Raw genomic sequence first — 24,037 nt, 5'->3', positions numbered from 1 at the left:
TAGCTACATAGCAAGAGTGTTATTTTCTGTAACAATACTCAATGTTGCAAGGAACAGATGGATCTCTTGGAAACAAAAAAATAAGCCATAAATATTAAACTTTATCTAAGTCACAGGAAAAATACACATAGAAGGCCCATATTCTAATAAGCTGAAATGTCTATGATCTAAGTACTATATAAATTTACTAATGGAAACTTTGAGTGCCCCAAAAGGTTGAGTTAATGTTAGTTCCTCATTGTTACAAACTGAAGTATATTTAGGCATAAAATAAAATAAAAATAATATTTTTAAAAAAAAAAAAAAAAAACAAAGACTTCCATTAGAGACAACATTTAATGGACTGTTTCTATACAACAAGGTTAGCCCTTAAACATATTTCTACTCCATTGACTCATTTTTCTGCTGCTCGGTCCATCATAATGTATGATATTCAGCTGCACTAGTTATTGCTTGCAGTGATAGTCCTTGTTAATCCAATGCAAGGTTAATGTGGTACTAAGGAACATTACAAAATCAGACCCTATTTTTATTAGCAAGAGTTAAAATTGGACGAGATGATCCTTGAGGTCCCTTCCAACCTGGTATTCTAAGATTCTATGATTCTATGATAACAGTAACCACAGAATTAAATTTTATATGATATAAAAGGTTCCATGATGTGGTGACAGCCTGTCCCTCCAAGATGTGGGATGCCACAGTGCCAAAAATCTGTAGCTTTAGTCAGTCCAGTTGGATGTATGATTTTAGAACATGAGCTTCTAAACAAATATAAATGACAAAGTAACCTCTGATAGGAAGAAAAGAGGAGAGGGACTGAAAATGTCTAGAGTTATTATTAGAGATAGATGAACACATTTAAATGGTGCGTTGCTTCAGATTTCTGGCTGTATTCAGAGCTAACTGGATCCTAAGTAGTTTTTCAGCTCAGGAAAATTTAGTTATGATCAGCCTTACTCTACAGCTATCCACCTTCCCCTTCTGTCCTTATTCCCCTTTACTTTTCAGTGTACTTGCTCACTTTTGACTATGCTCAAAGAGGCTAGGCAGAAAACTAGTGGAATTAATACAATGTTGGCTGATACAACATTGCTTGTTTCTGATACCTTTATAATGAAAATTGCACTGAAGTGTACAGACAACCAAGCACTGTTTAAATAATCTTGCCCAACTTTGCTCAGTCAGACTATAACACGGACACACTTCTAGTCATTTCTGCTGCAAGCAAGAGAAGGGATAGGAGGCACAGTGTTCTGCAAGCAGATCTCTCATCTCAGGGGAGAACACAGTATTACATCTTGTACTGCAGGATTACCTGGGAGCTTAGACCATGAACAAGGGCTAATGGCACACCCTGGCTCATCTAAAATCCAAGTAAGATTAAACTCTGTAGAGGATCTCTTAGGTAGATAGAAGTTGGGGGAAAAGTTCCTCTCCGTGGGGAAATGCAGTAGAAGTTTGAGTTAGCAGGGCTTATGAGCAAGCTGAAAAACATCAGGAATAAAAATCTGAAGAAGTCAGTGCAAATTATTAAGTTAGGAAATATATTTGACTAGAAAGCAGGTCAGAACTTAAGCAGTTGAGATGTCATTTAGCAGCACTTGTTTGTACTTTTTTGGATACAGAAAACCAAAATGTTATACTAAGCCATGACAGACTTCCTATAAAGGATTGGACATCTCTTAACTAGAGACAAGGATAGGAATAAAATAATACCCATTTCTCCACCATCTCCTTTTCAGCACAATACTAACAATAAAGTTTGATTTGTGCAGTGAACACCCCCTCAAGGCATTTTACAAAGTGAGAGTGCTACAGCTTCTCAGATTTAATAAAGCCTATTATATGTGAACAAACAACATCAGTCCAGAGAAGCCACAAAAACGTGTTAGAAATTGCTGAGAGCGTCAGCCAGTGGTCCTGATCAGTCAATATTAGGCACTTCTAAACACTGTCTCCTCTGAAATTAGTTGGTGTTATATGTATGTCATGACACAGCACTATACCTGCCCTTGATGTTACATATCAATTGACTGCACTGGTACTTGAGCACTGCCCATCATCTGACAGGATAGATGTCTTCAAATAGCATGGAGGCAGGTGTACTACTGTGCCACTTAAACATCTTTGATCTACAGTTATGATTATTTACTGTCACGATTACCTGCTTTGATAGTGATAACTGAAAAATTGCCACAGCTCTTATAAAACAGTATGATGTCTTATATGTTAAAATTTCACTTATGAGATGTTTTTGCAGCTCACAGCTCTGTATAATGGCCCTTAGTTAGCAATCATGAACATGGATATGGTCACTGTTCTCAGACACATGCTTCTCGGGGAAATCTCTTATGTTGATGACAATTTTTGATGTTACAACAATATGTGCTTTCACTAAAGAAATGTTATAAGATGGAAGAGGAAACAAAGTTATATTTTAGGCATTCTGGGACAGAGATTTAGATAAGAACAACAGATGTTTTATATAATTTTTTTAAAAATTGAGTTCCTTTTCCACAACTATTTTCTTGGGGATGAAGACAGTATTTTCATACACCAAAAAAAATTATTTTCCATACACAAAAAATCACATTAATTTAGCAGCAGTAGATGTTGCTGTCTATGCAGATGATCTGGGGATAATTTAAATCCAGAAGTTCTTGTCTCAACCTTCTTCAGGGATCTCCAAATCCCTCCCCTGCCTTGTCCCTTTGGCCTTGTTTCCCAGATATCACAGAATCCTCTTATTTTGAGGTGGTTTTCTGAGGCTAAAAGTTTTATACATTAAAATACTATTTCTTCAAATATATTTTCTTTCACTTGGCTCACAGCAAGAACAAACAGCCTGGGAGGAACACAGAGAAACTGTCCAAGCAGCCAGAGAGGTTAGGAAAGCCAAAGCCCTGATAGAATTAAATCTGGGCAGGGACATGAAGGGCAAGAAGGAAAGCTTCTATAGGTACGTTGGTGATAAAAGGAAGACTAGGGAAAAATTGGGCCCTCTTTCAGAGGAAACGGGAGACCTGGTTACCCAAGGAGAAGGCTGAGGTACTCAATGACTTTTTGCCTCAGTCTTCACCGGCAAGGGCTCTAGCCACACTGTCCAAGTCACAGAAGGTAAAGGCATGGACTGGGAGAATGAAGAACCACCCTCTGTAAGAGAAGATCAGGTTTGAGACCAGCTAAGGAACCTGAAGGTTCTCAAGTCCATGGAACCTGATGAGATCCATCCACAAGTCCTGCAGGAGTGGGCGGCTGAAGCGGCTAAGCCACTATTCATCATCTTTGGAAAGTTGTGGCAGTCCAGTGGGGTTCCTACTGACTGGAAAAAAGGGAAACATACACCCCCCCCCCACACACACACACATTTTTAAAAAGGAAGAAAAGGAAGAACCAGGGAACTACGGGCCAGTCAGTGTCACTTCTGTATCCAGAAAGATCATGGATTGGATCCTCCTGGAAAATATGCTAGGGCACATGGAAAACAATGAGGTGATTGGTGACAGCCAACATGGCTTCACTAAGGTCAAATTTTGCCTGACAAATTTGGTGGCCTTCTACAATGGGGTTACAACGTTGGTGGATAAGGGAAGAGCAACTGACGTCATCTGCCTGGACTTGTGCAAAGCATCTGACACTGTCCTTTATGACACATTTGTCTCTAAACTGGAGAGATATGGATTTGACAGATGGACCACTCAATGGATAAGGAATTGGCTGGATGGTCTCACTCAAAAGTGTTGTGATCAACAGCTTAATGTCCAAGTGGAGCAGAGTGGTACGTGGCATTTCTCAGGGGTTGGTGTTGGGACTGGCGCTGTTTTAACATCTTTGTTGGCAACATGCACAGTGGGACTGAGTGCACCCTCAACAAGTTCACTGACGATACCAAGCTGTGTGGTACTGTGATGGTTTAGCCCCTGCCGGGGTCTGAGACCACGCGGCCGCTACCCCTCCCCCACAAAGGGAGTGAAATACAAACCCCCAAGACTGAAATAAGGAAAGGTTTAATACAACAGTGCAACAGCAACACAACAAACAACAACATTAACAATAACAGTAATAGTGATAGCAATGAACAGAGCAAAATAGCTACCAAATACAGCAGTGAGAAGCATGATGTACAAAACCACGCGTGCACCATGCTCCTGCGCCAGGAAATGTGACCTGCCGGGATGTGACGTCCGCATGGTATCTGAATAACCTGGATAGAGCTCTCCCCCCACTGCTGGGGAAACTTAACCCTATCCTGGTTAAACCAGGACAGGTACAGTCGACACTCTGGAGGGAAGGGATGTGCCGTCCAGAGGGACCTGGACAGTATTCAGAGGTGGGCCCATGCAAATGTCATGAAGTTCAACAAGGCCAAGTCCTCGGGGCAATCCCAAGCACAAATACAGGCTGGCCGATGAGTGGATTGAGAGAAGCCCTGCAGACAAGGACTTGGGGGTGTTGGTGGATGAAAAACTGAATATAAAGAAACAATGTGCTCTCACAGCCCAGAAAGCCAGCCATAACCTGGGCTGCATCTAGAGAAGTGTGGCCATCAGATCAGGGTTGGTGATTGTCCCCCTCCACTCTTGTGAGACCCCACCTGCAGTGCTGTGTTCAGCTCTGGGACCCCCAACATAAGAAGGACATGGACTTTTTGGAGCAGGTCCAGACAAGGCCACGAAGATGATCAGAGACTGGAGCATCTCCCTTATGAGGACAGGCTGAGAGAGTTGGGGTTGTTCAGCCTGGAGAAGAGAAGGCTCCAGAGAGACCTTATAGTGGTCTTCCAGTACTTAAAGGGGGCTACAGGAAAGATGGGGAGGGACTCTTTATCAGGTAGTGTAGGGATAGGATGAGGGGTAACGGTTTTAAACTGAAAGGATGTAGGTTCAGTTTAGAGATAAGGAAGAAATTCTTTACTGTGAGGGTGGTGAGGCACTGGCACAGGTTGCCCAGAGAAGCTCTGGTGCCTCCCTCCCTGGAAGTGTTCAAGGCCGGGTTGGATGAGGCTTTGAGCAAGCTGGTCTAGTGGAAAGTGTCCCTGCCCATGGCAGGGGGGTTGGAACTAGATGATCTTTAAAGGTCCCTTCCAACCCTGAACCATTCTATGATCCTATGATTCCATGACATCCAACATAGTGTCCCATGCAAACTCAGCAGGCTCTGAGGAGCATGTCACCTTCTCCACAAAGGCTCCTTGAATTGAGCTACTCTAGAGGACAGTGATGGGATGCAATACAGTTTGTTATCTAGTTTTTTAACTTTTCAGTTGGCAATTGTTAAAAATGTTGGCTTCTTCTGGACAAACTCCCACCTGTATAAACTTTCCAAGTGTTACTCCACTGTGAAGAACAACCAACAGTTTTGACTGCTAGCATGATATTCAGACTTGAACTAGCAGAATACCAGTGCGTGTAATGATAATTAAAATAGCCTTTAGCAAAGCAATCATAGAAAAGTGTGATCATTTGTGCAGACTAAAGCAGTTCCTTTTGTATATTTCACATAAGATTGCTCCAATACTGCAATGGCTCTATTTTCAGTAAAACTGTCTCACAGAAACTTGTATTTCTTCTATTGTTCAGGCTACTGCTTTTGCACAGGAGAAAAAAAAATGTGGTCCAAAGAACTCTGAAACACAGGCTGGCAATGCAATTTAGCAAATGACTTCTTGGAGTGAGCAATGTATTTTTGCCCTTGTACTTTCAATTTGAAAGTCAAAAGATTCATAAATGACCTTGAACAATGACTAAAACTAAAGTAAAATTCACATCCTGTGGGTATAAACACAGGCAGTTCTCCATGCCTAGGGAAACAAGTCTCCTTCTTTACTTGAACTTGGTCAGAAAACGAGTTTCAGACAAACATTTTTAAAGGCCTTTTAGTAACCTTAGACCTTCTGTTCTGACCTTGAGTACAACCAAGCACAGGAATGCACACACACATACATGTTCCCCTTAAACCTTTATATATTACTTCAGCCATTTTCCAAAAGCTACCTGGCTAGAACAAAGAATAAGAAACATCGTCTACCTGCCCAGGCTATCTATGATATGCAAATAGTGTTTTGCTACTCCTCTCTTATATTGTAACAGTAAGCATACTGTTCACATACACATGCTTATTTCTCACAAAACTTTCCAGAATATCTATGTCTGGAATATATATGCTTGTCAATTAATTCACACTTTCCAGGTTGACTGATTCCCAGCTTCAAAAAGAAAAACTGACTATATTGGATCTCAAAATCTTGGTTATTCACCCCTCATGCATGAAAGTAAGAAAATAAACTTGTGCTTCTTTTTAAAAGTCCATATTTTTTCCCAAAGCCAGTTGCTCTCCAGAAGCAGGACCGCTACCAACAGGCTTCAGTTTAGCTGGTGAAGAGTATGAGCCTCAAAGACTTGCTCTCTTGCTCAGAGCTGGTATTGGCTGGTACTGGCCCTGGTGTCTAACTCACCCCTGTTCTACCAAACTAGGCAGTTTTTAGGCAGGGGAAGAAGAGGATGAAGCAAAATAAGGGTGTTTTTTCTTCATTCTCCTATAGTTTTTTAAAAAATCAATTTCTCATATTTGTTTTAAGGCACAGTGGAAATTTTCTTTCTTTTGTTTATTGTCAGTGAACCCAACAGATCTGAAATTTCTGCCCCTCTATAAAAGTAGATACAGATGCTAACATGTCGTACAGAAGGGTAATACAGCCAGGCACAAGCAATATAGTTTTCTGGCAACTCTGGGCAATTTCTTGATGCAAGTGATCAATCAACAGACTAGAGATGATGCACTGTTGGATCTGTTACTCACAAACAAGAGAGGAGTGGTGGAAAATGTGAAGATCAAGGGCAGCTTTGGCTGCTGTGACTATAAGACTGTGAAGTTTAAGGTCCTAAGAGAATTCAGCAAAACAGAATTACAACTGTGGACTTAAGAACTGCTGATTTTGGCCTTTTCAGTTCTTCCCAGGTCTCTGCTGGAGCTTGTAGGAGAGCAGCAGTACCCACAGGAGGGAGGATTGAGATAGGGAGCACTTAAGTTAGTTAAACATAGAGAAGCCTGTGGGACCAGAGAGGGAAAAGGCAAACATTGCACCCATCTTAAGGAAAGACAAGAAGAGGGTGGATTAAGACGACTTAAAAGCCATTCAGCCTCACCACAGTCCCTGGAGGGGAAGGAGCAAATTTTCATAGAATCCATTTCTAAACATGTGAAGGACAGGAGGTAACAGGGAAGAGCCAGCATGAGTTTACCGAGGACAAATCCTGCCCAACAAACCCGATTGCTTTCTGTGATGAGGTAACAAGCACTGTGGACAAGGAGAGGGCAGTGGGTGCTGTATACATTGATTTGAGAAAAACTTTTAACACAGGTTCCTGTAGTTTTCTTCTCACCAGACTGGTAACATATGGGGTTGGATAGGCATATAGTAAAGTGGTTGAAAAATTGCCTGGAGTGTTGGATTCAGAAGTTACTACCACTGATGCAAACAGCAGCTCTGCCGAAATGATATGGGGCCCTGGGGCCAGCATATGGCCAGAAGGCAGCAGTGCTCCTGGCAGAAATGCAGCCCCTGCACCCAGGTCTGCAGCAACACAGGTGCAGCAGCAGGGCCAGGCACTGATCCTGCCTCATTGCTTGGCACTGGTGAGGTCGCACCAGGAGTGCAGGGTCCAGGTCTGGGCTCCTGGTGCAGGACAGACCCCAACGTACAGGAGTGAGTCCAATGGAGGGTCCTTGCGATGGTCAAGGCTGGAACCTGGGATGTACAGGGGGAGGTGGGGGGTGCTGGGCTGGTTCATCCTGGAAAAGAGAAGGGTGAGGGGAGACAGACCTCGCTGCTCCCTGCAGCTGCCTGAGGGGAAAAGACAAAGCCAGAGTCTTCTTGCAGGTGTATGGTGATAGGAAGAAGAAACTTGGAACATGGGAAAACCCGATAAGGAAACCAAAAAATACCATGAGGGTAGTTGAATACTGGAGCAAGTTGCTCAGAGAGATTGTGGGATATCCCATACTAGAGGCTTTTAAGAGTTAACCAGATGGGTCCCTGAATGAGCCTTGCTTTGAGCAGGGGGTTGGGCTAGGTGACCTCCAGAGGTCCCTGCTGCCCTGAATTGTTCTGAGTGTTTTGATGATTCTAAATATCTGGGTGACATGCATTCAGACAGAAAGCATATTTAAATGTTTCACTGCAGTACCCTTACTTTGTTGTTACTTTTATTACGGCTCAAGGTTTTCATGATTTTACAAGGCAGATCTAATTTACACTTGTCAGGTTTCCTTAGAACATATTGTGAAGCTGTCTTCTAATCATATGTATAGAATTCTTTATAATTTGAACTACAATATCTTTCCAACAATATGATTCCTTCATCAAGTAGACCTCAAGTTGCTTCCTTGGCAGACTGTGTGTCATGTGGACTGTACAATCCGTATATTCTGTCCTTAGCCACAAACTACTAACTCATTAGGAGAACTCAGATTTTTTTTTCTTTCAGTGAGGAAGGAGAGATTAGGATATTACTCAGTGACATGTAAGTGTGTCTGAAAAAAAAGGGAAAGGTTTGTCACTATGTCACATTCATAGCCATATTATGCAATTAACTAAAATGTAGTATCTGCAATGGAAGATTCCTTTTCTTATTGTAATATAATAAAAATTTACCCTATGGGATATAGGCCCAAATCTAGTGAATTTAATGGAAAGACTGCATTCAAATTTAACACAGACTTCATTTTTTTTCTAGTGCATTTTTTGCTGTGTGTTCTTTTTAACTTTAAGTAATACTTAGGGTTTAAAAATCATCAGAAACTGCTTCCTAACTGAACTTTAGTGTGTGACAGTTCTTATTTGCAAATGCACCACAAAGTGATAAAGTTGTAACCTTTTGTTACTCAAAATCATGTCCATGCTATTTTAGTTGTGGAAATCAAAAGTGGGAGACAGAGATGGCTTGCCACCATGATGATTTAAAAATACGATAACTTTTGTTTCCCACTCAAATAGCCCAGATGGGAGAGGGAGGTAGCACCATTTTCTCCAAACCACTTATCCATAAAATGCTGAGTTTACAGATATTTTAAAATGTTACCATGTGAATAATATTCCTGTGTACATATTCTTAGTTTACGGGCACTTGCCATATGGCATTCCTGCAATTTAGTCTTTTTTCTTTTTTTTTTTTTTTTTCCAAACATACGGTGCATGTGCTTGTGTCAGTCTCTCCCCATGGAATTCTGCTCATAATTAAACTCTTAGTTCACGTAATCACCTCTTCTGTGTATTTTCCTAGTGAAGGAAGTGAGTTCTCAGAGGTGCAACACCTTAGGCAGGGAACAAAGGCTTTACTTTCCTCTGTCCATGTTAGAGAGTGTTAATGTGATTCTCTGTAGCTGAGCTTCTTAGCAAAGAAACTGAGGATTTACAGTCCTCCAGTTTTCTCAGCTAAAGGGTTCTTCAAGGCTTTCAAGAGCTGACCTTGCAAAGGACTGTGTTCTCTTAATGCACTCCCTTTTAGAAGAGAGCTTACCTGTTTTCTCAGCCTGATGTGGATACCATTAAAGGTGGTTTCCATGGATACTGACATCAACAGGAAATGAAAGAGGGCTGTCCTCCTTTCTGACCCACTGGAGTTCCTCACTGTTGCTATGGCAAACCTTACAGATGTCGCTGGTATTGTTTTGCATAATCTGATTTAAGATCTACAATCTGGGTAAAAGTATTCTGTAGGGATGGGTAAATAACTCTGGGTAGAAAAAGTGAAAATTTTGATCGATGATGGTCTTAGAAGGTTTCTCAAACTTTAGGATAATTTGTAAAAATTATCTTTCTCATGAGTCTCTGTCAAAGCTGGAAGTAGAAGTTCAAAAGAGAATGAATCTCAGCACCTTTTTAAGTTCTCTCATAGTAATTAATAATGAATTTGGAATTAAACTTCATAATTTTACACTAGCTATTCCATATGGCTAAAAGTAATTCTCAAGTTATAAACTAGCTAAGAACTACATTTTGGAATTTCCTCATTGTGGACCTGGATCAAAGACCAAGTAGAAGAAAGTATCTCAGCTGATCTGACTGGAATGTGGATCTGGCTGCAAACACCAGCTTAGACATTCAAGCTAAATATTTTAACATCTTAATATCAAATAATGACTTTTGGTGTTATATAGTCTTTATTTTATTAATTTTATTCTTTGACCAGGAAGTTTTTAGGAATATTTCTGCATTTCATAAAAAGTTTCCTTGAAAAAATGAAGCACTCTTTTTCCACTTTTTCCAAAATACATGCTTACAAAATAAAACAACCCGCTTTCCCTGAGATCCACAAATGTTTGAAGTGGCATAGATAGGACTTCTCTAGTAGTTAAGATTTATTGCTTGGGTCCCACACCTGGAGGTGGATATAGGATGTTCTGCCAAAAAGAAGAAATTGAAAATTGGTAGAAGAAATAACTGTAGGGGCATACCAGTCAAAGAAAAGGTCTGACCTCCCCAGTAAGGCATTATTTTATCTTTTCATGTCACCTGGATTAGTCCGTTTGTTTGAATCTTCTGTGTGTAGGTTTTATTGTTTTATTTCCCATCCTGGTCATAAGGGCACATTTATTGTTTAGTAAGCAGAATAAGGGTGGCTGCAGTTTACATAGTCAATAGCAGTCAAACACTAAGGTCAGTGTCTATCACATCTTGGAAAAATTGGGGTTAGAGCAGGTGAAATTATCATTCCATTTTGGTTTTACGGCTTTAATAGAAAGCCACAGAGTCCCTGACCCCTGTTGCCACTCATGTCTTGCTCTAATAGCAATGTATAACCTTCGACACTCAATTAAAACAGGAAATAAGGCAAAGAAGGGGTCAGTATGCACGTTTGGCCAATCTGAGCCTTTGGAAAAAGGTCCAAGAAGGCTTTCAGAGAGAGAGGAAGGGGAGAAGAGAGGAGGGCAGGAGGGAGAGCAGAAGAGAAAGGGGAAAGGAGGGAGGAAGAAAGGAAACAAAGGTAGAAGGCAGAAAGGAGAAGGGGGAAAAGGGAAGAGGGAAGGAAAATAAAGCCCTTCTGCATTTGTACATTAGGTGACCCTAAGTCCTTAAGTGCATTAAAGCATCCTGCTTCATGGCAATTCACATGCAATTCTACTAAAAGCACAGGCCTGTCTTCCCAGCCATCTGAGTGGGATAAGGCTGATGCCATTGGTTTTAGAATGTAATGCACAGCCTTTTTCTTTAATGTTGCTATATAACTGAAAAATAAATTACTTATTTTCATCTGGTGCCTGTGTGAAAGGCGAAAGCAGGAGAAGAGTCACTTGACCTAGATGATTCTGTGATTCTGTGATTTTGAAAAATAACCCTAGGTAACATTGCAAACTATATGGGATCAGCTAAGAGAAATGGTTTGCAGATTAGTCTGATACCTGTCTCTGTATCTCAGAGAAAAAGAAGACCTATTACTTGCTCTTACTTGAGGGAATAGGTTCTTCCTAAGAATAAAAGACCTTTACCTATCCCCCCTCTAATTCTAGATTTTTATTGTGGGCTGCATACTCATGGATTTCTAAGGCTATATAAATCTACAACAACCACATAATCTTTCCTGCAGTAAGATACAGAAGGCAACCTCACTAATCCCAACATCAAGTCAACAAATTTGGGCTGAGTTACAATGCCAGTTTCAGAAAGCTATTCACTCTTGATTGAAATAATTCAACTAATGAATGACCTGGCATGACTCTAAACTTTTTCCCAGGGTTAATAGGTCTTGTTGTTAGAAAATGCATGTTTATTTTCTATTTTCAATTTTCTAACTTCAGTTTTTAATTGCTGGACTGAACTGACATTTTTCCAGTAAGTTAATTTTCAGTTTGCTGAACAAAAATCAAAGGAAAATATCAGTTTGGGATTGACAAAAATAAAAAATTTTGTTTTCCCTTAAAAACTGTAAATTGAAAAGAATTAGATTAGTCTTCAGATAGTTTGGAGATTTCTTAAAGTTATCTGACAGTGAAATGTAGACACGTTCCAGAACTAAAATACCACCATATTTTGCAGTAAAGCAAATTGAAATCAATGTTTGAATTTTCAGGAAAAAGACAAGGTTTCACTGAAATGAGTCAACAGTTTAGATAACCCTTTTGTGTGAAAGAATATTTTTTCACCATCAAAAAAACATTACCATGTCTCTTCCCACCACGCTTTTTTTAGTGTGAGATGAGAGTTATGATGTCATGAATGGTTGGACTAGATGATCTTCAAGGTCTTTTCCAACCTAGATGATTCTGTGATTCTGTGAATCTCTTCTTCTCTTTACCAGGCAGCAAAGCTCTAGAAGCATTACTAAAGACTATTACAAAGGATTTGAAAACTGCATTTTTGGATTTGCAGCACAAGCACATGATAGTTATGACTTACTGTAGGCAGACAGACCAATGTGCAAATTACTAGTGGCAAGTTTAGGTTAGGGATTTTTTTAACCTAACCAGAAACTAGGGAAAAATTCCTCCTACAATTAAGACAGATTGTGACTGCACTTCTGGTCATTCTGTTCTTGGAATTCCCATTAAACTTTTTCAAAGGCATCCAGAAAGGATTATGCAATGCATTTTACCCAGAGGCTTGGAATTACATGTGGGCCCACTAATGCATTGCTACATATTTTCCAGTAAACAAAAACTAATTCTATGGCTGGGTAACTAAAGAAAAGAAACAAGAACATCAGACACATCCTGCTTGGCCTTAAAAATCAAAAATGTCTCAATTCAGGGATACACCTCAAATTAGAAGGCTTTCATAAATTCATGCCAAACTTCAAGCACACACTTAAGTACTTTCCCAGCTCTTCAGGAATGTTAGTTTCTGGGGTGTTTTACAGAAAAATGTACCTCTAAGCCTAAGATGCTATCGTGTAAATCTGATGTCTTTTTTGGCAACACAAAGGCTGAAATATTTAAAGCAAATGCAGAGTTACAAGCTTGTGCACAGTCAATGTGAAGGGTCACAGAAATCAAGAGGAATCAGTTCAATGACTTTTTATCATTAATTTTCTCAGCTGCATGTCTTACTGCAGATCTTTTATTGTGAGGGATCCTGAGCAAGGAAGGGCCACAGGTTCCAGTAACTTCAACAGAGGTCAGCAGAAATTATGTTCCAGCCAGCTCAGTTTAAGGTTTAACAGTCTGCAGCTTTTTCAGTATTTGTTTCTTGTTCTTACTCTTCTATTTTCCTTTTTTTTCCCCTTTTTTTCTTTTCCCCACAAGGGAGGCAAAGCCAGACTCTCTGGCTCATAGTACTGCCTCTTTCTGTGTGAGGCTGACTGGTTGATCGCAAATGATGAGAAATGTTCTGAGTTTGGTTGTCACCACAGCTATCCAAAACTGATGAAAGGAGTGACACGTGGTTGTCCAGTTTAAATCAGATAGCAATAACTCAGACGTTTCGTTTGTCAGAAACACTTCTGCTGCCACTGGGGAAAGCTGAAATTGATCTCTGAACTTCACATGGAAAAAAGAGTTCCCATTCTCACTTTTAGTGAAGCAGTAAGATCAGCTCTGCAATGGCTTTCTACTTGAATGGAAGACTAGTAAGAAATAGGGAAGAAAAGCCCATTGACTGCTGTGTATTTTGAAGACCCCAAGCAAATAAGTTCTTTTTGTTTTTAAGATGAAGCAATTTAGTCACTGTGGTTACAACAGAGGGTTCTCCACAGGTGAACTTAATAAATTTAGTCATTGTGGGCCTCTCCACTTCTAATAATCTCTGTTACCATGTTTTCTGTTTTACACCATAATGTAAACATACCTGCAGATTTCTATCTACAGCTAATAGAGGTGAAAAATTTCCAAATAAACTTTAATGTGTATTTTTCCTCTAGCTAAGATCTTTTTTAAAATAATGTCTCCCTTGTGACTGCATTATCTCCTCATTTCCTGTATTAGAGAGACTAAGAAGTGAAGAGGCACCATCCATTCAGCTAGTTTTAAATAAGAGAGTTTTCTTCTGCATGCTTTTTTTCTATGGTTTTATTAAATATTTGTAAATCTGAGTCAGTTAGCAGCAGCAAAATAATGCATCTACTTATTCTACCAAGAGTCCAGCATCTTTCAAATTTGAAAAACATTTGGAGATTATTTCTTAGAGACCTTGCAGTGTGATTCTCAGACCTTGCTCTGCTCTCCTCTTCTGTGACTAACATGAAGTGAACTGAAGTCCATGTAACACTTTCCATTGATTTCTTGCAACTTTAACTGGGCTGCCAGTGGAAATAGCCTCACTTCGCAAGAGGGAACATGATTATTTTGAGAAACCTTGCACTGAATAAGACTGGGAAGCTTCACACTTTGTCTAACATCTGCCTGCCTTTTTCTGTATGTAGAAATTAGGACTTGAGTTAAGGACAGGCTTGGAGTTTCCTTTACTAATTGCAGCTACAGTTAAAATTATTTTGACATACATTGCTCTGTTCTACGTGCAAGAGTGAAAATAGAAAGTAAAACTAGAAATACTATCTCACTTTAATACTAATGCCATTGCAGCCCTTAATTACAGTCCTGTCTACAGCTAAGAAAAAGGGGAGGGACGTTATCTATTAATCTTACATAATGTATAACCCAAATGAGATGTTGTTCTTATGATGTATTAGATCATGTATCACCAGAGCCAGCTGTCACTCCAATGATCTATTGATGTAATAAATCATAGTGGGACACACTGATAAGGTATTAGTCAAAAGACAGTGGTGTCCATGTGAAAAGCAGTACTGCAAAAAACTCAGACAAAAAATAATCAAAAATCAAAGCAACACAAAACTCTGTCCTGGAACTGGATTCCCTACCACCAGACAAATGGAGGAAAGAAACAGCAATGAACTGCCAACATCAAGGCCTTAAACAGAACTCTTATTAAAGCAAACCAAATTTTACCTCCAAACAGGACCAGCCTTTGAATGTCCTCTGGATTACTATTTCTGGCATTGAAAAACCACTTGTGGAATGTTATTTCACACAGCTCAAAACTGAAATCCCAAGTGGGCAGTTCAAAGTCTGTAAGAGGTACCTAGCTGAAATTATTTTTGTTTGGGTTATACTCATCATTCACAAATAAAAACCTGAAAGAGAACAGAGGAAAGAGTTCTGACATGCCAAAGCATTCTGCTTTGACCCTTTCAGGCAAAATATTTTGATATTTTATTCTGAAATGTTTTGAGTTGTGCATTAAATGTTGGAACACAAAATGTGACTTTGAACCTAAGCAGGGTTTGGGGTTTTTTTTGCGAAAATAAATTTTTGACTGGTCCAAAAAGAAAACTTTTCCAATCAGTGTTTTTTGTGATCTTTTTTGCTTCAATTTGCTTTGGAAACTTAAGAAGTGAAGTGGAAATTTTACCACAGTCTAATCTCATATAATCAAAGATCCATTTTCTCTGGTCAGTACAGAGCAAAGCTTTATACACAAATAGAGAAAGGAATGGATGGATGGATGGATGGATGGATGGATGGATGGATGGATGGATGGATGGATATCTATCACAAATACAGCTGTTGCAGTATTTTCCATAAAATTAGTCTATTTTCTTTGCAAGTACTGCAGATCACACAGCCAAGTGAAAAATTAAATACTGAGGAGTCTGTTGTGCTTTCACCAGAAACAATAGCCCAACGCACGCAGCAAATCAAACCAGCTGTTAAAGTGGTGAGAACTACTGGCTGTATTTTACATTGACTATAGGATCTGGGTCTCATTTTCTTACAGGTGCCTTATAAAGCCTTGCAAAGTCCTATGTCTTTGAAAGATCACAATGAATAACTTTGTTGAGGATCTGTGCAAAAACAGCTAATGATACACAAATGATAGACTATGGTAAATTTTTTCTGGATTATTGTTAAAACATAAAACTTAATATAAATGCTAATTACTTCTAAGAAGCACGAAACATCTTCCACCTTTTAGAGGCTTCATTTTTAAGATCCAATTATAAAGGAATGCAGTTTTAGTTATAATATTGATCTCACCTCTTTGCCAGAGTGCAGCTAATTCAATTATTTCTAATTATGGGAGTGCTGTAGCCAGACTGATTTCAAAAGACCATTCTACAAAGGCAAGCTGCTGTGGAAAGTCATGTCTCTTCTCTTGTTAAGAATGACAGGTGGGCAGAGGGTCATTATGAAATTAAGATTAAGCAACTGTGACATTTTCCTGTAAACTGCAAACAGGTTTAAATCAGTACCTAGCAGGAGACTTGAAAGCAGTCAAAAGTGTCAAGAAAAAGCAAGCTTAGGCCTTCAAAATAGGTGAAGGATTTGTGGGGTCACAAAACCTGAACTCTGTAAAATTTGAGGAAGTAAAATCTCTTTTACTAAATTACACAACAAAATAATACACCAGGAATCCAAGTAGAGAGCATCTCTTTGTACTAACAAGAACACTTCACTTAAGAGATGAAAGTGACATTTCCATCCATTATTACATATTTTGCCTAGGTCAGTCAGTTTTCCATACAAGTCCTGCAAAGCCATGTTTCCAGATTCACAGAATCACAGAATTGTCTAGGTTTGAAAAGACCTTGAAGATCATCCAGTCCAACCATTAACCAGACTGTTTGTCAGATTGTCCGTCAATATTACCCAATTTAGAAACTATCTCAGTCTACTGGATGTGAATTACCGATCACTTATGACATGGAAAGAAAATATCATGACTAGGAGCAGAATTTACCCTAACTTTGTGGTTTCTGCATATTTGTATATCTTTATCTGAACAGCCCAGGACACATTCATATGTGTGAGAATTCCCTATATACATTTAGCACCCTGTCATAATCACAAGATTGCCTGATTTTGCCACGTTGAGGATCCAGGAATAATGCAAGTGGTGTTTGGTAAACTTCTGACATGAGAGGTTTATTCTGAAGGATAAATCAGTTCAGTTTCACATGTACATGGAAGTAACAAGTAAGAGTGGTGGCTACAACTGAGTTTTACACTGAAGTTTGATGTTAGCACAGATTCCAAAAGAAAGAAGTGAACTCACAGAGACCTGAGGCATGAGAAGCCATCTGTACACCCACAAATAATAAAATCTAGAGTACCACACTCCAGTAGCCGCCTCTCAGACTGGCAAAACTTGGCTGGAAATCTTGTGAGAATAGTTTCTCATTACTGTGAGCTTTCGAGCATCCTGGTTTACGTTAGAAATAATGAGAACAGAATTTCTGATGAAGTTGGGTTCCTACGGGGATGAAAGCATAAAGAAGGTAGAAAATAAAACATAAATTTTAAAAATGTTACAGCAAACAGTTTTGTACCTCAGAAGCTACTGGATTCAATTCTAGTGGGGAGGTTTGAGCAAGTTTTAGTATCAAGAAAGTTGATTCATCTGTTCTTTCCGAACATACTAATAAGATAATTTGACTGTCAGTGTTATACCATGAATATTGTCTAAGCACCTTAGAACTACACATATGCAGTTGTCAATCAATAATTTTCCAAATACATTTTGAAATTGTATAGAATATTCAGACATTTACTGCCTGTTGATTTTAACAGGAAGGTTATTTTTCACACCACTCAGCCATAGATCAGGCGGATTTCATTTACAACTCCCATTCTAAGACAAGATCACACAATATAGGATTCAAGTTGTAAGACAAGACCCTTCAGGATTTTCCTTTATCTTTGGTCACTGATGAAACTAGTCTTCATTTACTGACATTTTTTAAATACACAGTGTTTACACTAAAAAAAAAAAAAAAAAAAAAAAAAAAACAAGAAAGAACTGCTATGTAGAAAGGAGGGATAAAAGGAGTGAAATCAGTTTCTGGAATTAATTAAAAGATAATATTCACAGAGGAATGGGCCAGTGCCACAAATAATTTTCATTTAAGATCATGCAGTCAAAAAGGCCAATTAAGGCACCAAATATAGCTAATGAGAATTCTTAATTGATAATATTTCATGCTCTTGGATTAATCTTGTATTTTATCCTTAGTTCATCACACATACAGAATCATTTAGTCTGTTGTCTCTGTGCTCACTGAACAAGAACTGTCTCACACAGAGGTTGGTCTTTGAAGATAAAGGACACCTGTGGCCAGGGTGGAAGTTTGTATTATGCTTTAGTCAATATTGTAAAGAGGGTGGGGAAAAAACAAGCCCAAGAACTTGCTTCTTTCAGTTACGTCCGTGAAAATTAGGACTAAATTCCATGATACCCATGCGGTCACTGCAATATAAAGTAGACCTCAGTGAGAAGATATAGCCCAAAGTCTCCACTAGTCACTTCTGTACACGGCATACATTTCTCTCTCATTTTCATGAGGCAAACAGATGTCAACATTAAGGAGTCTAGGATCACTCCACACCTATCTTCTGCTCTTTGCAGCTTGCCAGTTTCTCCTGTCTCATTTGTTCAGTCAATGTTTCTTTCAGGATTTGCAACATTAGGCCCATCTATTTTGATAATAATTTTATCAAATCAGGTGTTACTGATATAAAAAAAAAGTGAGGTCAAATTATTTATGGAGAGAAAATAAAATGAATTCTTTTTGCTTGAAGCTTATAAACACATTTCTTGGATTTCCATAGCAGTCAAGTTCACAGACAAGATGCCAGACATAAGCCAAGGTACAGTGACAAAGACATGCACACTCTCCATCAAAACATAACCTTTAATGAATGATAGTAAAGTAAATGCATTTTACTTCTGGCTTTCATCCTCTTCATCCTTGACAAACAAAAGGCAAAAATTTAATAAAACGTATTAACCTTTTCCCCTTAGATCTTACATTAACCTTGGGGCAGACGTGTGCTCATTGAGTGATCATAGCTTTGTAGAGGTAGATTATTTCATCAAGATGTTGGATTCTACCTTTGTGTACCAGGACGAACAGTATGTCCACTCCTGAAAGGATGGAGATTCAGCATTAGCTAAACAAAACTATACTAAAGAAAGGGAGAGAGAAGAGAAACAGAAACCCTCAAGAGAAAGCCTAAGAAAAGGGTAAATCAAAATCAATGGGTTTTTATATCACTCCTGAACTCAGTCTTTCTCTCACACCTCTGTGCTATTCCTTACCATTCTCTATTATATTGCACTCTCTTTTTTCTTGGTTCATGGTGTTGTTTTCTAACTTGTCCCCTGGAAGGGCAAACATCCCTGATGCTGCTCTTGTCATCACTCCAATTTTCAGCTTTACCCATTCTCTCTGACAAACTGCCCAAGTACTGTTTCTTGAACATTTCAGCAGTGACTGTCAGGGAGATAATAGAAAGCTTACTTCACTAAAGCACCTCCAGATGCAAAGTTCTGCTATCCTCAGGCTTAGCACACTAGAGGGTGACCCATTCAATCCTAGCATTCCAAAGACGGTTTTCTTTGAATAAATGCCCCCAGCAGCCCCCAGCCCCTATGGCATCCTGGCTTTCAGGGCATGTCTATACCATTTCTTTGAATTTCCACCAATTTCAATCAGGAGGCTGTAGGACTAAATTCAAATTGTGAATAGCCACAGAATTAAAAAAGGAAATCTTGCAAGATATCATGCTGAGAATGTTTCAAATAATGTGTGGCAATGGAGAGCCACCATCTCAAGTTTAACAGTAATTTAGCAGTTTAATGGCATGTCTATGTGGCATAGTGCATGATTGAGGAGCAGTCCCTCAACTGGTACTGAATGAATTAGCTCTAGAAAGAAGCTGCGTAGTTACAACATCCAGTCACTGTATAGGGCAACCAAGCTTGCAGCAGACCATAACTGTTCAGCCTGTTCAAAATCGTGAACCAAAACACCTATAAGAGCTTGCATCTGAATATCTCTGCAGGTATGCATTGCCCTTTATCACCCACACTGGTCTGAAAAATAGCTAAGATACAGTTAACACAACATCGAGTTATATAGTATAAATAGTTTCAAAAAAGTCAGTGGGATTTTGCATCCTAATCGGCTTAAAGAGTATAGTAAGAAAGGGTTGAGATAATACTTGTCTGACATGTAAAACAAAATTCTGTTATATTGGCAGAATTGTGACCAGCAGATCAGCATTGCAGAATATGCACAACAGAAGAAGCTTATATCAGAAATGCAACATACTAAGGATTTTACATAGGCAATGTACTAGCAAGAGTCACTTACTTTGCTAAAACAAGGTAAAATTTGTTCTGAAAAGAAAAAGATGACAGAAATTTAGCTCACTGGTTCAAAATTGACCCATAAATTTAATAATGACTTGTTTTTAATTGTTATTTTCAACTTTTGCCCAAGTTAAAGTAAAAAGCGTTCTGCTTTCTGATTGCATGTCACTGGGCTGTTGCTTGTAATTTCATTTCTTATCCATTGAGATGTTCAAAGGCTAAAGTGTGTCCCACCATTTTCAGGCACTAATTAGAGCTTCTCTTAATGATAGGAGGGACAATATCAGCCTAATGCCAGCCAGCTTGTGTAAGGTCACAATGCTGCTAATACTCATTCCCTTGTTATGCTTAATATCATTGTTGTGGATTTTTGCATTATATTTTCAGGTACTGTACTACTTAGGTTTGAGTTTAAAGTCAACTTACAAAACTTATGTTACTGAAAATGTAAGTTGTGGCAGAAACTATTTTGTTTATCTCTCACCACTCTTGGAATTTTCATCCTCAATTTCAGCTAAAGAAGTGATTGCTTTCCAGAAAAAGCAAAGTCTATATCCTCCTCTGCTGTCTGGATGACTCCAAGGCAAAACAACTGACTTGAACCTGAAAGACTTGCACAGCGCTTTCTGCTTCTTCTAACTCCCATCAGTGTAGCAGACTCTACATCTTCAGAGATCAAGGCCTTCTTGCAGAGAAGAGACAATCAGAAGACCTCCTGGTCACCTTGGATTTTAAGATTAAGTTTTCACCTTTAATCTAACACACCAGGTCTTACCCAGGAGGGCTATAAGAGCAGATAATGACTCATGATCTTGTCAAAACCAGTAACTTTAATTAGTAGAAGAGAAACTAATCAAGACTAAAAAAATTTAAAAGAGTACATACATCATCAGCTATTTCACGAGAAATTAGGCTTTCTCCTTACAGCAGATGGAACAAAACATTCTTCAGCAATGTGAAGCACTCATCAGCTGGTGACTCCTGCTGGGCTTTTTCCATCTTTCCCTCTCCCTACTCACATTGGCATTTAGGTTTTCATATTAAAGCAATACTGACTGTTTAAGAAATCCTGCTCTCATACTGTCTTTTAACGATAGTTAAGTACAAGCTATTAAAGTGTACTTCCTGTGATGTAAAAAGAATCTGTTCCTATAATAACTCCATGGAGTTATGACTAAAAGACACTACAAGAGTGACAGATCCAGACTCACCATTCATTTTTAAATGACCACAAGAATCACTGGAGTAAATATATTATGCGTGCTGTCTTTCAGTTAGACAAGCTCAAGAGAGACTAAGAGAAAACATAGTGTAGACAGTGGTGTTTTTAAATCTTTCTCTCCTTTTCATTCAAACACACCTACCTGCTGTGCTGCATCACAAGGGACTTTTCTGCTTGCTTCCTGCTGCTGGATATAGTGGTGCTTAATTGAAGTTATGCATCTTGGAAGTGCCTTCACAACATGTTTCTGTTCTTTACAGCACACACCTGAGTAGTAGCACTCCAAATATCTTTCCAAGTCTTGGCTGGAACCATCAAAGATAATAAAAGAGTTGCTTCTACAGTGGTTTGGCATTAATTCACCCACATAGTAAAGTCAGCATAAGAAAGAATCAGAATTTCATTGCTAACTCTCCATAGTTAATTACACTGGCATATTTTTATATCAGATTGTTTTATCTCTAGAAGGGGAAATTCTCAGCACTATTATCTCATTTGTATCAAAACCAAAGTATGTGGAGTAGCAGATTATAAGCAAAATTAATAACAGCGGAAGTTGAGGGCAACAGGAGCTCCTGAAAAATACATTAGCTCAAATAGTAACCAGAAACCTTGAAACAGAAATCTCCATCAGCAACAAGCTCCTCGGATGAAGCTTTCTGTGCACACAACGTGCACTGGAAAGACAAAAGCCTCAAATCTTGCATACTTCAAGCAGGTTTTCCTTGTTAGACCAATGACTATCTGCAAAGGCACTTTCCTGTGGATACTGCCCACTGGAAGGTAAAATAAAATGCATGCACAGGTTGCTTTTCAAGCATAACACAAGTCCACCTGTGTTTTACCACATAAACTGTCAGTTTCAGCAACAAATACTTGAGACACTATACAATTTTTCATGAGTGATAGTAAGAGTTTTGACTCTAGTTCTGATGAAGCTCTGACAGTCTGGTAAAGAGTCTCCTTTGTTCTACCTATAACTCATTGTAGACTAAGTAAAACCATATGTTTGGCTTAATGTCTAAACTATAGTGACGCTTTGATTTAGGATCAAATGTACTGCATTGATCTTCTAAGGAGGACCACTAAACATTGACTCTATTGTGTAATCCTGATACTTTGTATAAATGATGCAGGCCTTGCTAACAACTATAGCCTTGAAGAGGAACTAAGAGATTGATAAGAGAGGAACATCCTGCCCCAGAAGGCACCAAAGGCTGGATGATTGTCTGAGAAGCATGAAGTCAGCCAAAATCTGTGGTAACGGGGAAAGTTAAAGGCAGCAGGGGGAGATCAGGACCACTGACACAATTTAAGACCAGGAAGACGTGCCCACCCTCACCCTTTGAGTTTGTGCAGAGAACTAAAAGACATTGTAACTTTAAATCAAGAGAAGGCATGCTGTTAACCAATGAGGGACAAAGTGAAAAGAAACTAACCAATGATCATTAAGGTAAATGTGTATTCGTGTGGTTTGAAGTGTATAAATACCTTGAAGTTCTTTTGTGTGGTTGTTACCGAAAACCGTAACCAAGAAAACTCCCCAAACCAGATGACAGTTTAGAAAGCTGACATTGGTTTATTGCAGCATTGGGTGCATGGGGGATTTCTCCCAACATGCACACTGAGGAAAAAAGTACACTCATTATATATATTAAAAAAATGAATATTTATATAATTCCCAAGTACCACCCTGTTTATTTCCAGGGGATCTAATGCATATGTTAAGTACCTGCCTATTCCTAGGAAATCTAATGCATACATTGTGAGACTGCCTCCATGCATGATGACTTGTTTATCTTGTCAGTACAAGGTGTACTGAATTGGGGAAGAATCGCTCTTCTGCATGTAGGCTTGCTTATCTTGTCTGTAAAAAGCTTATACAAAGGGGCTCAGTATACACAGTTAATTAAATTGTTTACATTTTTGGTATCACTGTGTGCTAGCTTTGTTACCAGCTAGCAACCCTCCTTGCGCACATGGAACAAATAAATATCTCCGCTCTGTGTGTGATATTGGCTTATTGCACACCAGGTACCAAACCCTGTTTGAGGTACAACAGTTATTTTGTGTTTCACACATAAAATGATCTGCGCTACATTGTATTAACAATATTTGCAGTAGGAATAATCTGGGAATACATGGAGGGAGTGCTCAGCAGTAAAAGGCATCCCTACTAGCAAGTACTTGCAGCACTTCAAAAGTACTCAATGTCAGATCAACTTTGATCCCATTATTGCTATTAAACTCTTAAAAATCTCCAAGCAAAAAGGAATTGATAGCAGGATTCTTCATGCTTTTTTCATTACTTTTATTTTGCTTCTTTCTCTGTTCACGGAGTGGGAGGAAGCCTTTTTCTGATTCTTCAAGCTGACTTTAGGTCTTCATAAACAGACAAAACAGCCAGTTAAATCGATTTTGACTAAAGAACAAAACACCAAAATCTTTCTGTGCAATCTCTTCATTCCTTCAGTTATGCCCTTACTCTTTTAATACTAAATAAGCCTGTGTGACCTTTTGACTATAAGCATTATTACCTTCTCATCTCTTTGACATTAATGTTTGGATTTCTAAGTACTATAATGGTTTCTACCTAACACTTTTATTTAAAAAAAAAAAAAAAATCATAAAGTTAAACAACATGGGAGTGTACAGCCTACTTTTTCCTGTTGACTCTCCTCTTAATCAATGCCTTCATTTATCTTTTA

The sequence above is a fragment of the Strix uralensis genome, chromosome Z (genome assembly GCF_047716275.1).
Source record: "Strix uralensis isolate ZFMK-TIS-50842 chromosome Z, bStrUra1, whole genome shotgun sequence".
NCBI classification, from domain to species: Eukaryota; Metazoa; Chordata; class Aves; order Strigiformes; family Strigidae; genus Strix; species Strix uralensis.
Note: the sequence above shows the minus strand (reverse complement) of the source record.